The sequence below is a fragment of the Manacus vitellinus genome, unplaced genomic scaffold, assembly GCF_001715985.3.
Source record: "Manacus vitellinus isolate BGI_N305 unplaced genomic scaffold, ASM171598v3 scaffold_0_pilon, whole genome shotgun sequence".
In the NCBI taxonomy this organism is placed as follows: Eukaryota; Metazoa; Chordata; class Aves; order Passeriformes; family Pipridae; genus Manacus; species Manacus vitellinus.
Window position 1 is genome coordinate 35,746,937 of NW_021938789.1, and position 17,598 is coordinate 35,764,534.

A 17,598-nucleotide genomic window follows, 5' to 3' on the forward strand; every position below is an offset into this window, starting at 1 on the left:
CATTTATACATAAAATACCCCTTGATTTTCAGACAATTCCAGTACTTACCTCTGGCTTCTTCCACCTTTCTGGTTGACTACTCAGTCACAACTGGATCACATTGTATTGCTTTTATATTCGATAACGTGGCATGAATGTCACTTCCAACATGTTTTCAAAGGTGTTTGGAAACTCTTTTAGCCTCTTGTCTTTTAGTTAGAATCAAAAATAAAGCAATTTCCAGGAAACATTTCTGAAAGTTACATCAGTTTCTGTTCTCATGGCAAGGTATTTCAAAGTTTATCACTGGGGAAGAAGAGACAATTACACTTTAAGGTTGCTTACAATCATCAAACCACATCTTCAATGTATTGAGGAGGCTTAAGTATGGTTGAATGGAAAACTGGCTTTTCCAGAAGTTCAGTACTCTTCTCAATCAACCAGACACCTTAATTATGTACTGGCTACAAGTCTAATGAAATGCCATGGTGTTATATACATAAATACTACATATATAAAATATTTTTTTGACAAAAATCAGTCCTCAGAATATTATTGTAATACAGAGGTTGAATTCATAATCCAACACTTATAGAAACACAGAAAAGCCCTTGTACTGGCCCTAAATTTGGAAGTGGTTCCTGCATTCAGCTAATGACTGAATTTGGCTTATAAATTTAATTACTGCTTTAGAACTTGGTGTTGAAAACAGTTAAATAAAACAAGCCATTAGCAATATAAAAGCCCCAAATGCATTGCTTTATATGCATTTATGTGTGAAGATTTAAAAGAATTTAAAAGAATTATTAATCGATCCTCTGCCCTTTCAAGACTTATTTATTCCAAATAGTTTCTTTTTCCCATTATGTCCTGTTCAAAGACATTATCAAGTAACTATGCTCAGATATTCACTTCATCATATGAATGCTGCTCACACAGTACAGCTGGGAGAAGGATTTGGTCCAGTACTTTTAAGACTGAAGGAGAAAAGCCTCTTCCTATGTGTTCAGCATTTTTTTGCTAAATGTAGATTTCATCTGGATACTACATAATACCTGGTGGTGAGCATTATTGTGCAGCAAACATCACAAGGGGTGGTGTGGTTAGAGGGAACAATCAAGCTGGGTGCAGGGTGTGAAGGAATTGCACTCATGTATACTTGTTTAAATTTTGCTCACAGGACAAATCCAGGCTACTGTTCATGATCAAGCTGAATAAATGATTTTGCTGTGTCTTCTGAGCACCGAGGGCAAGTTTTTCTGGGAGTAGCAAGGGTTGAATTTGGCTATCTTTGTGGGGTTTGGGGTTTTGGTTTGGTTTTGGTTTTATGTAATCATACAGCTAATAGATAGTTTTTTATAAAGATTGAAGCTACATTGAAAAAAGAAATTAACATGATTTTAGTCTGGAGAGAAACTTTTAACCTAGATCAAAATGCTTTTGTTACTTCAGTATACCACTAAAAGGAAATTAGACCTTAACATTGGCTCATTTTCAACACTTTAAAGTCTATTGTTATAATAAAGAAGAAACAATAATGAAGCAAGGAGCCTCTGTTAAGTTGACAACTTGCCTAATATAGGCAACATGATTTTAATATAATGATCCAAGAGATTTTTTTCAAAATAGGAGATCTGCCAATTTTCAGTAACAAGGTGAATTAAGTGTCTTCATCTTTCATAAATTTTCTAAAACCATTTAATCATAAGCTAAATGTGTTATTTTAATTTTTTTTCTGTATAAAAATCTTGACAGGAAATCCTGCTTCACTAGCTAAAAGTGGTATAAATTTCATAGTTTGTTATACTTTAATTGCCCAGCCTGAGCCACTTCTTTACTCTTGGCTTTCTACTAACACCCACAGCTCACAGAATATAATTGTTTGAACTACAGCAGTGTAAAACAGCCACTAATTCCACTTATCATGACAGAACAGTAGAGTGAGCACAAATGCAATCAAAACTTCCATCAAGAGGGAAAACATTTGGACAGTAGAATAAAAAGAGAATAAATACTGACCAGAAAGTCTGTTTCTAAGAAAAATGTAGGACTTACCCTCACAAAAATCATTAAGAAAAGCAGTCTTTAAATCTCATACTCTGTCAAAAGCAGACTTCAGTGATGCCAGGCACTTAAAACACTTTATCAGTCTAACTTGAACAGATACTTTGATATGGCTAGCTACAGCTCTAAAACACATTTAATGTACATTTTTGCATAGAGGTTATGATATGCATGAATCTTAAAATATGTGTCTTTATTCTCCCTCATATCTGCACCAAACACTTAATCTTGTTTCTCATTTTGACATGCTACAGATTTAAGCTTGTGGCTTTTGTTTGGCTCCTGCTTGCTTGACACAACCAGAAAGAAAGTACTCACAAGAGAGTGTTCTGAGTGAGGAAAGAGATCAGTGGTGACAAAAAATTATCTAGAGCTGCAATACTAAAGAAAATTTCAGTTTTGTAGAAAACAGCCAAATAATCCCCTCATCATTCATCACCCTGCTACCTTAAAAAGGATTTCAGACACGATAAGGAGCTAAAATTTCCTAATTGGTAAGTATATTTTAGCACTTATTAAAACTATAACACAAAGCATGGCCTGTTTCTCAACATAACCTAGTTTGCTTCTTAACAGAGCCAAGACCTTCTTAAGACAAATTGGCCAATCTGATGTGACATGCCTTAGAAAAACCATTTCAAAGGTTACAATTTCCACAGCCACCCTTGTGCCATATGTTAATCTTCTCTACTCCATATTATGAGATAGTGGAGTAGTCTTCTTCTACAAGGATATAAAAATAGCACAGAGATAACAAGGGCCAAAGACATTATGACTGATACATTACAAATTCATCTTGAACTGTACTGTTTTTGTTACAAGCCACTTGGATTTGTTTTTACCTTCAACTTATGGTTTCTTTTTTTTTGAGTGCCACTTGTCTTAGACCAGTCTTTAAAAGCAGGAGAAGATTTTGGCCTTGTCTATTTCTCTTCCTAGACAATTTTCTATATCTGTGGAAAACTTCAATATATCCTACAGAATAAGCTGACATTGCAGGAGCTGAATCAAATCAATTGTGTACTTCACCTTATTAACCACCAAATGTCTTTATTTTCTCTCAGGTAACAACACATCAGCCCAAAATATCTTGTGGCTTAAATAAGGACAGAATGTTGCAATGATACTTCAATTTGAAACTCATGCCTATGTATTTGATTTGGAAATAGAAATGTGAATCTAGACTAGACATTTAATACTAAAAGTAAACTTTTTTAACCTTAAAACTGGGTTAAAAAAAAAATCAAATGCAAAAATGTTTTGATGAAATAAACACAGAAAAATTAGAAACCACCCTGGGGGGCTTTGCAACCATGCTAGATATCTTTTCATAAGATTTGTGGAAGCAGCAGTTGGAAATTTCAAGAGAGAAAAACAAATAAAGTAAAATTTTCTATGTATGTGAAAATTCTTAGGGGAATAAACATTCACGGCTCTTTCACAGAAAAAAATAAGGGAAAACATATGTTTATACAGATATATGCAAACCTCTTTTGTCCAAAAAGACATTTAGAGACAGTTACAGACCATAAAAAAATTTTTCAAACTTGACACCATATTAGAGAATTTACTCATTCTCTCTTGTTTCCTCTTCTTAGCTCCAGAGAAGACAATTTCAAAGAGGTTGCTGGTTCAAAGACAGCCACAGTTGTTAGAATACATGTTCTCTTGGTAAACCTTGTTTTACTACTCTAAATCTGTTGTTTTAACCAACAGTGCTTAATCTACCAATACTTACTGTCAGTAGAAGATAACCCTTAATTTTTATTAAACATTCTTTTTCCATCTTCTAGATGCTGTACCACATGATCATATAGCTTAAAAAAATGCATCAGCACAAAAGGATTATGTTTAAATCATTTATGTTCAGTCTAGCACACAAATGCCCCTGAAGTCATATGACATGAGACCTTTAACAGCCTTGTCTGTAAAGACTGATGGTACTTACAGTCTGGAATTGATGATATCAGGTCCTTGAAATAGCACGGCCTCCAGTAGTTGGAGTAGAAGTTCCAGTCCCCTAAAACTCACATAGTCATTGCATTAGTTAAGCAGATACAGGCAAGAAAGTAAAAATGTGCTTTACCTGCACCATTTTATGACATTAGGTTTTAGAGAGAAATGCAAATAGGTAATTTTAAAAATGTACAATGCTTTTACTTTTAGCATTTTCAGTGAATGCTGGTATCCAGTTCCTTCTTTAAAAGGAGCCATCTTGCTTTTAAAAAAGTTATTATATGCTCATCTTAAGCTGGATGTAATCAGCCATTACTGTAGAAGGATGGCAAGGGCTGATGAAGGGATGATAATGATTCTTTATTTCTGCACAGCTTCCCATATTACTCGTAGGAAGGCTTTAGGCTGTCAAGAATCAGGAGTTACTGGATTGGAGCTTCTGCAACAGTTCCCAGGTTTAACTTTGCAGGTGAGAACAAGTTTACCTGTTGTTATTCATAATAGACTGTGAGTTTTTTTAAATTATAACTTAACAATAATAGAATAACAATAGATAAAAATGTGCAACATTGAAAAAAAAACCAAAAACCAAAAACCAAAACACAACAAAAAAACCAAACCAAACCAAAAAAAAAACACAAAACAGTTGTTGAAAGTGATATTATATCTTAAAATCCTTACCTATCAGAAAGATTTTTTTTCAAGGGAGAGAAGATCAGATCAGTTTCATAATAATAAATTAGTGTTTTTGTGCATGTAACATCTGGCTCAAAATCATGGATTTACAACTATAAGTAATATTACAAGTTTGGTGCATGGATGGAATTATTATGGTTATCTAAAAGCACATAAACTCATCTCTAAGAAATGTAGTACTTATGGATATTTCACTGCTGAAGTGAAAAGTAATTTTTTGTGAGTGAAGGAAAGAACGTGAACATAATGAGAAAAAATCGATAGTCAGCAGAATTATTTAAAGTAACTGAGTAAGTAGCTTTTATTTTAAAAAGGGTATTTTTGAAAGTGTAATTCAATTTGAAGGTTTTAACTGAACAGCAGAAGGTCAAGAATTTTACTATGATTACTTACAGTATGCTGCTACAAAGTCAATAATCTTTAGTACTGACACCTATTATACTGGAGCAAAGAAAAAGCTACCTTTCTCCATCAGTAGTTCTTACTATAATCTATACTATTTCTTTTCAAAAAGGTTTAGTTATTAAAAATATATATATTTATAAAGAAACCCCAGAAATCTGGTGCCATTACAGAATGTTATACAGTGTTTGAGTGTCAGCACTTTCTTTATAAACCCTTGCCTTCAAAGGTTTATGATTGAGCCATAAAAATCAGTTCATTGTATAACTTCACTTATTAACTCTCATTTTAGGAGTCTGTTCCCCCACCCTGCTCTTTCCCCCTCATTAAATAGACAGAATTTCTTTCTGTGCCCATTACAGGTTTATTTTCAGAAATACTCTTTTATGAGTGATTTTCTTCTAGTTACTTCCCTTCACAATTACACAGCATGACTTTTTAAATATAGTGTAACAAACCCTTTAATATAAATGTAAGATGATCTCTCAGCTTTCAAAGACATAGATTAATAATAACTGAGTAACTCTAACACATTTAATCCACAAGTCCTGAGTTTCTATTTTAGCTCACCTCCTTCATTATTGAGTAAAAAGTCCCTTAATTGTTGCTTCTCTTTGTTGTCACCACAAGCCTCAGCAGCATTCTCACCTGATTCTCTATCACTCTGACAACCTATGTATAAAGCTGTGAAACAGAACTACATTTTCATGAAATATTTGCAGAAAAAACACATCTTGGTTCTTGCCTTGTTTCTATGTCTCTGTGATACAGACACAGGCCATAAAACTAGCCTAACATATTCTTAGAAAACTGGTGTTCCAATAGCACCAGCATGTCTAGTAAGAGTGATCCACTCTATATTGTGAAGAAATTTAATTATATTTCATATTTAATCAGAAATTCTTAACATTTCAATTTCTCAGCAGCAAGTTGCAAGCCACCATAATGGATGGCTGCCAGCCATAGCTACAATAATCTCCCATATATATGTTACTGCACATGTAGGATCCCAATCCTACACTATTACCAAGCACTCAGGTTCTCATTATCCAGAACTCCCCAGCAGCCCTCTTTGACTACTCTACCACAATCAGCACTGAAAACAAGAGACTGACCTGATTGTTGCTGGCTCAGTTGGGAACAGCCCTATGGACTAGCAATGGTAAAATAACTACAGCACCCACACTTTGCAGAAGATCTGCAAAGGATTCACTTGTCAGCAGCAGTCCATTCTAATCTTCTGAAGGAAGAAAACCAAAGTGAATAGCCCTGAAATACAGAAAAAGCTGCCTGAGGTGGAATTGGTGAGGCAGGGGTGGAAGGGTGAAAGGAGAAAAATGTTCTCGTATAAATAGATCTCATGAAAAACAGCTGCTCATCTGGTAATCTTTGTCCACCTTGTGTGGGCTCTAGAGGAGTCAAGCTTTCTCATATCTGCTGCTGGGTGAGAGCTGCAGAGAGACCCTGTGGATCTAAAGCAGGACATGGCTGAGCTTTATGGTGCATTTATTCCCATTGCTGCATTCCTGAGTGATCTAATAGAGCAGAGGTTCTTCCTCAAGGAGTATGTTGATGTAAAGTAATAAAAAGGATTGTACTGATTTGGCTGTCAAACACAAAGATAAACTCACTGACATTCCCAGAAATAAAGCAGAGTTCTGTTGTCCCTTTATGTTTGAAGAGAAGGGAAAACACATCACATTTCCACACAGTGAAACTTCCTGTTTTCATTCTTTCTTATATATCTATTTACTTGCTCTCATCCATTGTGTTGCCTCAGCTTTCTCCCCTGAGACGGGATGCTTTCAGCTGGCCTGTTGAACCTAGTTCTTTTCTTAAGAAAGTGATGACTGAAAGCTACCACAAATAGGCTGTCTATTTAGTTGTTTATGATATATTGATACTCTCCTCAATTACATTCTCTTAGGAAAGAGAGATTTGTATGTCTATATATGTCTCAATCTTTCTAAATAGCTATCTGGGGAACTGACATAAAATCAAATAGGCTGATTGCTCTTAGTTTCTCTATCATTTTCTCTTCATGTAGTCCATGCAGAGTTTAAACTCCTCTGTGAAGGTATCAGATTTGTATATAGTATTTCTAATAGCACACATATTTCTCAGTGGAAAAAAAAACAAACAAAAAAAACAAACAAAAACCAAACAAACAAGGTATTCTCAACTCGCATTGCTTTTCACTTAGTGTGATCTAGAGAATCTGCACACCTTGGATTGTTTTTGCACGAGTACCACTAAGTTTCAGAGTAACCTTCAGTAAATCACCCCACTCCCTTTTCTCTTAATTATGAAATGGTAATAGAAATATTCCATAAACTGCAAAGGACTTTAAGTCTTATGTGCGATCATGATTATCTAAATAACTTAAAATTCAGTCATTCCCCTCACAGAAATACATGCATCTCAAAACAAACAAACAAACAAACAAAGCAAAACAAACTGCAACCAAACAAACAAAAAACCAAACTGCTTATGGCCTTTTTTTAAGGCCTTTTCTCAGTAAGTGAAAGACAGCAATCCATCAGTCTTTATCATGTGGAACAAGGGAACAGTTTCATTGACAAAACATCATCAAGTGGCAGGGGAGGAATCCAAAGAAAGCTACTTGTTTCAGAAATCTTTGGATGAGGGTATGTATTTCCATTCAAGTCCTTATCAGGTAATAAGAGAGGGTCTCCATTTTTTTATAGAGTAAGGATACCTGATATTCAGTTGTATCCTCCATTCTCTGACATTTAATTACTGAGCGAAACTGCTCAGCTATAGCTGCAAGGTTACATTCTTTCTGAGAGCACAAGAAACCTAAACTTGTGCCTTTCCACTAACAGATCTGTACAGTGATTACATCACAACTGAAAAAAAGGAAAGTAAAAATTGAAGCTGATGCTAAATTTTCATATCAACACACTGAACAATCAGATTTCAGGATGAAATGCGAGCAAAAATATTTTCTATTAATTTTCCTATCAAGTTTAAAGTTCAAAGGTAGTTTTACCTCAAGACAATCTCCACTCTTTAGAAATGCTAACATTGGAATCAGCATTTCTGGAACATTTATTAATGGCAACTACTTTTCTAAAAATAATGCTATCTGTGCTCTAGAAAAACAAGAACTTGTTAATCATAGAGTCGAAGTACACATCAGCTGGCTGGAATGCAACAGAGCTTACAAAACAACAGTTTAATTTTTGAAATATTTTCCTAATTGCAGGGAGTAGTAAAGCAACAAAGGAATCAAATTTCACAGCTAAAATTTTACTGCATTAATATCAATGACATTTTTCTTTTATCAAGTCAACAACCAAAAGAAGCTTGTTCTGTTCTGAGCCATCTGCTTTATTGTATTTAAAATTACACATAATGATTATATGAACTTGAACATTTAACGTTTCTGGCTACTCTGAGAGAAAAATGCAATTTCATAGCTCAGCTTTTCATTTATAGTTTGGCTTATGCACTCACAAAGGAGAGAACAGTTGCTCTGTAGCAGTTGCTCAAGTCCCCAGTCATTAAGTTAGTCAAGATTTTAGAGAATTACATAGAAGTCTTTCAGGATTGCTTCAGCCTACATTGAATTACCAATAGCAACAAATGAAAGCAGCCACAAATTAGATAATTTTGCCTCCTTTGCCAGGGATATGACTCAGGATCAGTGCTCAGTTAAATCAGATAAAATAAATTTATGGTAACCATCATTAGGGACTTAGTGTATGCAGGAATGGGACTTTCAAATATTTATTTCTACAGAGAAATCATTGCTTTGAAGTCTAGCCAAGCTCAAATGTCAGAAAACACTATCAGGCATTATATGTGAGTCCTCCTTGTCTTCATTTTCTTGATTTCCATTTTTCTTTGTTTTCTTCTCATCTTCCCACTCTAAATATTATCAAAAGCAACAAGGGAAGGTAGCTGAATAGAGGACATGGTCAAAAGAAACCTACTCAAGTGCATTGGTAGGAATAATGTAAGTATAGTAATTACTAGCCACTTTATTCTTAATTTTTAATTACAGCAACCCTAGAAGTACAGTAAATCAAAAAACTTTTTTTTAATTGAAATGTTTCTGTGAACATCTTTAGTTTTAACATTTACTTTGATTAGTGTAGTTAAATTCATGATTGGTTAGGTGTCCTAACATTTTTTTGGATCTCACCAAAGCTATCCTTACTTTTAATTCCATGATGACTTTGATGAGGAATTACTGCAGATTAATAAATTTACTGTGAATGAATGAAATTAGCCACAGCACAAGGAGTTTCACTATATGGATGTACTGCTAGTTGGTAACTTATTTAATCACTGCTTTGACAAACTTTGTTGGTGAGTCAAAGTAGGCAGAAGGAACATCAATAAAAAGCCTGCTAAACAGACATGTAGATTATAGCTAGTTATTTGTCAAGAGTTTGAGGAAGGTTTGGTACAAGAACTGGTGCAAATAGGGAACTTTGCTTGAGAAACCTCATCAATTCGGGACAGGTATATTCTGTGAAATACTGCCAGTTGTATGAATAAGGGGAAATTTCTATTCATGCATACAAGCTACAAATCACTCCCATATTTTTCACAGTTTTATGATTATGTTTACATTTCCTATTAAACATTTCCTTGTCTTTATAAGACTAGTGTATTTCCAAGAGGAAGTTTTTTCTGCTGCAAGGAGGTTACAGAGTACAGTTACTTTTGTTAGGATTGTGAGATACAATGCAGTTTATTTATTGATCAGGAATCAGATTAAAAATATTGAACTAGGGGATTTTTTTATGCTTCTACAGGACAAAAGAACTACATATATGAGCTTTTCTCATAAAATATGTATTGGCAGAGTGTTGTAGATATTATATTCATTATAAAATAGTATTACAATACAGTAGTAGAACTATAATATCTTTTGACAGAAGATAATGACTAGAGAAAATATATCCACTGCCCATTTTAAAGTGTTTAAGCACTGTTTTGGAAAAACATTATGATCTTTATCCTGATATGCTGCACATTATAAATGTGCAAAGGAGCTATAAAACTTCTCTAGATTAGCAGCTAAGGGGATCCCTTAATTATGAATTGATGACAGAGATGTGACTACAACATCTGCTTTGTGGCAATGAAATATAAATGAAGACTTGATGGCAGAGGCATGCCAGAGTGCCACTTCACTCTGGCTGACTTCTAGCTTGTGTAATGACACTTTGGTTACACTTCGAGACTGACATAATCTACTACGATATGGTACCAAAATGAGGCTAACAGAAGGTTAGAACAAAACCTTTGCCCCCAGCTGCATAAAGTCAAGATGTGTTGAAGCTGTTTCTGGATTTAAGGCTTTGTAGTACAAACACAGTAGAACTGAGTTAAAATTCTAAGCACTTCTCAGAACTTTTACCAAAATAGTGTTACTTGAACTTTGTGCTTAATGTATCTTGTTAAAAGTATCCAGTACACATTCAAAGAATTAGGATAGTGATGAACATGTAATCTAAATACAGGAGCAATGAGGAAGTTTTCCACACAGACTAATCTACAGGATTAATGAGATGTTTCCTCATTTTATTTTTGTAATCTGCTAATGTATCATAACAGGTTAGCAAAGGCATATAGTGCTTTTGGAAAACTCCATAAAAGAGTTTGGCGAAATAAACACTTGAAGAAAAGTACAAAGATCAGTGTTTACAGAGCCATTGTCTGTCTACTCTGTTATATGGATCCTAATCATGGGTCATCTACCGCCACCACCTGTGACTCCTAGAACGCTTCCATCAATACTGCCTTCATTCAATCCTAAACATCCACTGGTGAGATTATGTGACCAATACATCTGTTCTAGAACAAGCAGCTGTCACAAGTATTGAGGCCATGTTGCTGAGAACACAGCTGCGTTGGGCAGGACACGTCTCCAGGATGAAGAACCACCACCTTCCTAAGATCTTGCTTTATGGTGAACTTGCCACCGGCTGCCTCATGAGAGGAGTCCCGAAGAAAAGATACAAGGACTCCCTGAAACAACATCTCAGTCTTGGCCATATTGATCATCATAACTGGTCTACTCTGGCCTCCAGTCGGGAAGTCTGGAGACACACCATCTATAACGCTGCTGCTTCCTTTGAGAACGCACGCAGGATCACTCTTGAGGAGAAAAGACAACACAGAAAGAATCGTGTCTCACAGAATTTACTACTTAAGGAGTCCTTCTGCTGTGCCTTTTGCAGTCGCACGTGTCTATCTCATATTGGCCTTTTTAGCCACCAGCATGCTTGTAACAAACGTGGGTAGAGCCCTTCCCAAATCTTCATTCGCAAAGCCTAGCCATGATGAATGTATCATAACACCTAACTATCTCAGGGAGGTTACTATTTGCTATCTCATCTAAAAGAAATTGAAGTAAAGAGTAACTTGTAAATGTTGCTTAGAAAACTGAATTATATTTCTCTTTCAGTGATCTTGTCAGTGCTTTTACAAAATTTTAATCTTCTGTATATTTTTGCATTTGGTACACAATTATTATTTACAAGCAGTATGAATTCATTATCTTTATGAAACTGATAATTGTTGTGCATGAGTTGCTTCCTGTTCCTTGGAACTGAAACGAGAGGACATACTGCATCTCTGAAGGTTTCCCTTTAGCAACTTCCATAAGTAAATAGCATAACTAAATGTTTGTTAAATCTGCACTAGTGTATCCTGACTCATGTCTTATCTAATTTGAAGAAAATCTTAGCAGAATTTTGAAGAATGGATGACACTGATTCCAGTGTCAGTCTAGAAGACCTACATGTAGTAATGAATTTGCTCAGAATGATTTTTTTTTTGCCTGTGACTGTAGACTTGTTGACACCAGGAGTCCCTACATTGTTCTTATCATTAATAAGATATTTATCAAAGCAACGTGTTGTTCAGAGTTGTATCAATTTGGAAAGTTTCTAACTGGAAAGTTTACAAAATTGGATTTTTTCTGAGGAGAGGAATGTAGAGAGAACTGAATAAGAAACCTTTCTGCTTGCACAATACATATTTTGACTTGAATCTTTCATGAAAACAATTAATTATTTCTATCATTGAACAAAAATAAATGTGAGAGATCACAAAAATTTTACAGCCACCTTTTCCAGTGAATAGTCTTGTGATGAATGAGCAGGTAGTTAAAAATAAAACCTCTTAGACAGTTGACAAAAAATCACTGCTGGTACACTCCTTACAGCTACCAGGAAATAAAGTTTCATGTAACGATAGTTTATATCTTAAAAAGAAATATTCTCCAATCCCAGTTAAACTAAGTCACTACAGTCTGAGGAAACTTGTATTACTTGCATGAATTAAGTCTAGCTTCCAACTCTCAAAACGTCTTTTACATATTTTTCCATTTCCCTTAGCTTTTGTTCAGCTATTGCAGCACAGGAATATATTTGACGAGTTTGTACGGATCTTGAAAACCAGGACTACTACCTCTCTGAGATGCTGTTAAAGAAAAAGTCATTTAGCTAAGTGTTTTAGAAGCTGCCCACATGACTTAAGACAGTAGGGGAAAAAGAATATTTCTGACTGCTCAGTTAAATTAGCAATTTTAATTAGGTGCACTAACCTGTTTCCCTTATGGGGCATGTCTACTGGCCACATAACTGAACAGTGTGAACAAGACAGGCAGGAATAGTTGTCTAGCAGGCTTAAGAGCATCCTGTCAGCTTCCTGTCACATTCAAGCAAGCACCAGCCATATCTCCTAGCCTATACCCTCCTGTGCCAGAAAAGGAAACAAGTGCAAGAGTTTGATGAGATGTAGAGTGTACCCCAGTTAGGTCCACAGTCCTGATAAACAGTGAATGTGGACTTGTAAATCATCCTCAGATGTCCTGAAATTTATATAAAGCCTTTTCTTAGTTTCATTTTATTTTTGAATCCTTTGCCTTATTCTTAGTGTAACACTCAGCATCACAAATATTAATTGCTTACCTTCACGGACATTTACTAGCTCATTAATGATCACAATACAACCACGCTCAATGATGCGGTGGAAGAGAGCAAGCAAAACAAATTAAGCCCAAAAGCAAGCAAGACAATCAGATAAACTGGGTACTGATAAATCTAGTTGCACATCTTGGTGACTGAGTGGGTTGACAACTGACCCTGATCGTATAAAAATTGATCTCAAGCTACTATTGCTAATCTTATTTCTAATACTTCAATTACATGGAAAGAGTATTAAAAATATTAAAACTTACTTTTACACTGGGCACATACTCAGTCACACATGCACAAGGTCACACTAGCTGACCAATTCAGCACTCTACTTCTTCCTGTCCACCAGCCACACTGTCTAGCAACAGCAGGAAGTCATGGTCCTGCAGACTGCCTGAAGAGTCACTGGGAGAGAGTACACATGCTCATGATGCTTGAGAACTGTAGCTGACCTCAGGAGATGCTCTAATTGTCCTGGTTTCAGCCAAGGACAGGGTTAATTTTTCATAGTAGCCATGAAGGGGCAGAGCCTGGAGTCGTGTGGGAGTGGTCAAACCCTAATGCTATTTAATACCATCTTACATCATTGCCAGACACAGGGGAAAGGGACTCTCTCTCACTTCTGAAAGGAAGGGCGTTCCTCTTTTAGTTGAGAGCAAGATTGATCGGTGGACAGAGGGTGAGGGTGGAGTGCTGCTGGCTGTGATTGGTCACATCAGGTCAGGTTCAGTGAGCATTTTGCATGTAAATGCCCTCTCCTGAGGTAATCTATGCCAAGTTAGACATAGACCAGTTAGACTGGTCTCTGGCCCAGTCACATGGCGTGTTTTTGCCATTCATTCCCAATCAGGCTCAATTCAGCTTCCAGTGCAGTCAGCTTTTGGGGTCCCCCTCTTACCCTAGGATTCTGCAACTACACATATAAGATTTTCAAGACTTGGTTGGGTAAATCCCTGAGTAACCTCATCTCACTCCACAACTGATACTGCTTTGAGTAGGCAATTGCATGAGGATGACTCCCAAGGTCCTTTCCAGTCTGAAATATCCTATGATCCTAACTTATGATTTCAATAAATTTAAGAATTCAGGAAAAATGTAATTGTTAGTGTTTTAGTGCCAGTATTCTCTTCAACAGAAAAGCCACTTTATAGAAAAAAGTACAGCTGTACTGAAAGGCAGAAAATTAAAATTCTGCAACAAACTTTAGCATATATTACAGTTAATGGGGCATATTTTGAAACTGCTAGAAGTCCATTCATTGTCACTGTAATAGTTAAAATGGGTAGAATATAAGTTGTAACTTGGTGAGATTTCAGATGACTTAGCTAGAGGGTAAATCTGAGACCACAGAACTGTTCCCTTTTTCATTTGGAAGGAAAACAGTTGAGCTAGTTTGTTCAATGATAGCTTCATGAATAAAACTCCAAAGTGAGAAACTTGCTTGTGCACTGATCCAAGGGTAAAGTAAACAGAGAAATAAGGCTGTCCATGAAATAAACCACTTTCACATCTTGTATAAGCAGGACTCATAAAGGTCTATTGCAGTTTTCCAGTGAAGGGACAAGATAATTCTGTTTTGCCTCTTACCTGCTTTTTTTCTCCCTGATCATCTTAATGTTAAAGCGTAAAGTTAAAGTAGATAAATCAACTATGTTTCTGCTTCTTATTCTAGATTTTGCTTGCTTGGTGGCTTTTGGAGCTCATAGTAGGAATTTGCAAAATCTGAAACCGGTTCTTCAAAAATCCATAGCTGCTTCCTCTTCTTTCCAAGCCCGTTCATGCATCCTCACACATTTTGCTCTTGCTATTGCCACATTCACTTTGGAACACAACATCCCACTCCCATCTTACAGTAAAAGACAGAAAGTGACATGAATATTATCAGCATAAGTTGTTTTACTGAATTTAGTAGTTACAGTATCTATCAATAGTCATATTGCTACAAAGAACTCAGTAGTACAATTCAATATGTCTCATGAGGAATGAAGAGGAAAAGATTTGATTTTCCCCTTCTCTGACTGACTCTTTAAGAAAAGCTAGAATTCATCCTAATGTTCTGCAGCAGCCCCAGTTTAATCCACAGCCCTAAGAAATTTCACATCATTCATCTATTTTCTGTTAGGTTCAAAGCAATACTGGGTGATAGAGAGAAAACCTGTGGCTTCTTTCACATCCAGAATATAATATCCCAAAGTACCTCTGATTTTGAATACCAGCATCTGTCCTTGCCATGTCAATAGTTCACTCTAAAAGGCTCATGACTGAAACATTTATATCAACTACTTTATTTCCCCTAGGAGTGAGTCACAAGCTGGTGGTAAAAACTGGTATCTTTCCATTGATTTTAATGGAGCTATGCCAGCTGGCACCACCTAAAAATTTCATGTCTCATCTCAGATTCCACACTTCATATGACTTAATTCATTATGAAAGTAAAACCTTGTGGGAAGAAGCCATGCCTCTCAGCTGCACTGTCTCATTACTAACACTTATAGAAGATTAGATTTTAGAATTCATGACCTGCTTAGTCCTTCAGAAAGAAACAAAAAAAAAAAAAAAAAAGGAAAGTTTGTTTTATTGTTTTATTATCTGGCTTCTGTGTGTACCACATGTGCAGCATCCTGGCTTCTCTGTCCAAATGTCTAGAAATAAACAGATGGCAAATAAAAGTAAAACATCTTTAAAATATTATCCTTACATTAAAAAAAAAATATTGCCCAAGGTCATCTATACCATAAAACATTAAAGAGCAGTGAAGAAATTACTTGAAAGAACCTGTATAGGAGCCCAAATTTTACACTTCATTTTTACATAATCTCCAAATTTTTAGGAAATGGTAGAGAAATTTGCTCTGTATGCCATTTTCCATGGCATATTTTCTGATTATGATTATTCATGGAGAATTCATTATTATGCAAAGCCTTTATATTTGAGACAGATCTTAGATCCGAATATAAGAGGGGTTTTAATTCCACAGCACTGAAACATCTCTTTTTTCTTACTTATTCCCTTTAATGAATTCTATATCTTTGACTTAGTGTACTAAATTCAATTTAAGAATCACAAGGACAAAGAGGAGTCTCAAAACCCACAAAAATCACAGAGTGTAGCTGGAAGCCAACTCCACATAATGTTTGTGAAGCAAGTGGACTAGACAGTGGAAAAGGTACTCTGCAGCCTAGAACACGGGCTACAGCAAGGGACAAATTTCAGTCTATATTCTACTTACTTTAAGCAAAATCAAGGAACAAGTTTCAAGGCTGCATTCCTGTCTAAGACCACATCCTTTAACACAGCAAACACTCAACCTTAAGAATGCAGTTACGCTCACATTTGCTCCAAATCTCTTCTCTCCACCTCTCCTGCTTTTCCCTCTTCCCCTTCCACACATACTCAGGAACTCGGACTACAAAGCAGTGTTCCTTTAGGGCTACTTCCACCAAGTTAATCAGGTATACATCTGATACACAGACAGCACAAAATTCTTCAGCATCTCATCCACAAGATGTAAAACACCCTTCAATGCACAAATTATGCCTCAGCATCTGATCACAGAATAGAGACTTTAATACAAAAGATCAAAGGCCTTTAAAATGAAAACACACCAGAGGAGGAAGGCTGCAGTGATTAAGGATACTGCCTACATCTAGAGATTCTGTAATAGAAGGGAACTTTTTGAAGAAAACCCCCAGATGATGCCTGACACAATATGATATAAAAAGCTATAGGCTAAAAAAGTCTGACAAAAGGGAAAATTCCTTTTTCCCTTCAAATCACAGAACAGGTTGTGTTCGAAGGGATCATGAAGATCATCTAGTTCCAACTCCCCTATCACGGGCACGGAGCCCTGGTCATAGGTTTAATCTAGGGCAGCAAACTAGAGACTGTCACACTAACCAGCAACAGGTAACTTAAGGGTCTAAGAGTGACTGCAATGAGAAGCTTTCCTGGCATCTGTCCTTGCCAACCCTTTGTGTAGCTCCACTCTGCCAGAGGAAGGCAGTGCAAGCCCTTACCCCAGCCACCAGCCCAGAACTTCTCCCTAGACTAAATTACTTGTCAAAGGAGAGGATATTCTTTCTAGCTGGGCCAGAAAACTTCAAAGACAGCAGTAATTGAATTCAACACTGATATGGAGAAAGAAAATAAAAAAGAGTGATCATATCTCCTTTCAATTTCTGTTTGGTACTCATATACAGGGTTTGGAAAAAGTTAGACTGTGCCTTCTAAACTAAATGACAATGAAAAAAGAGAAAAGGAGGAAATAAAAACCATCAATTTCTCAATGTACCATTACAGTCAAGAAATTACCACATATCCATCTAAAATGCCATCTCCTCCAGAATAATATGTGCAGCACTCATCACAGTGTTTCAAAAAAAATGCTAAAGAACTGGCAGATGTTCAGAAATGGGAGTTCAAATCTCTGCAAAAAGTTCAGAGAAATTATCAAATGGATGGAAAAAGGTTCAGTAAGGTTGGAATTGTTTCATTTAAAAAGGATAGGAAAAGGTTACTTGATTTAAAGCTATACCC

General features: G+C 36.0%; 1 long non-coding RNA gene across 3 annotated transcripts; it reads left to right on the forward strand.

The window, feature by feature from the left end:
* The first annotated feature begins 2,484 nt into the window (after nt 1–2,484).
* Nucleotides 2,485–10,962, forward strand: LOC108642031. Of its 3 annotated transcripts, none has more exons than XR_001922418.1 (3): nt 2,485–2,538; nt 4,375–4,469; nt 10,938–10,962. It is a non-coding gene; the product is annotated as an uncharacterized LOC108642031 (long non-coding RNA). The 3 variants fall into 3 exon arrangements; XR_001922436.1 differs by lacking the exon at nt 10,938–10,962 and adding an exon at nt 10,694–10,729; XR_001922430.1 differs by lacking the exon at nt 10,938–10,962 and adding an exon at nt 9,010–9,085.
* Nucleotides 10,963–17,598: the final 6,636 nt, after the last annotated feature.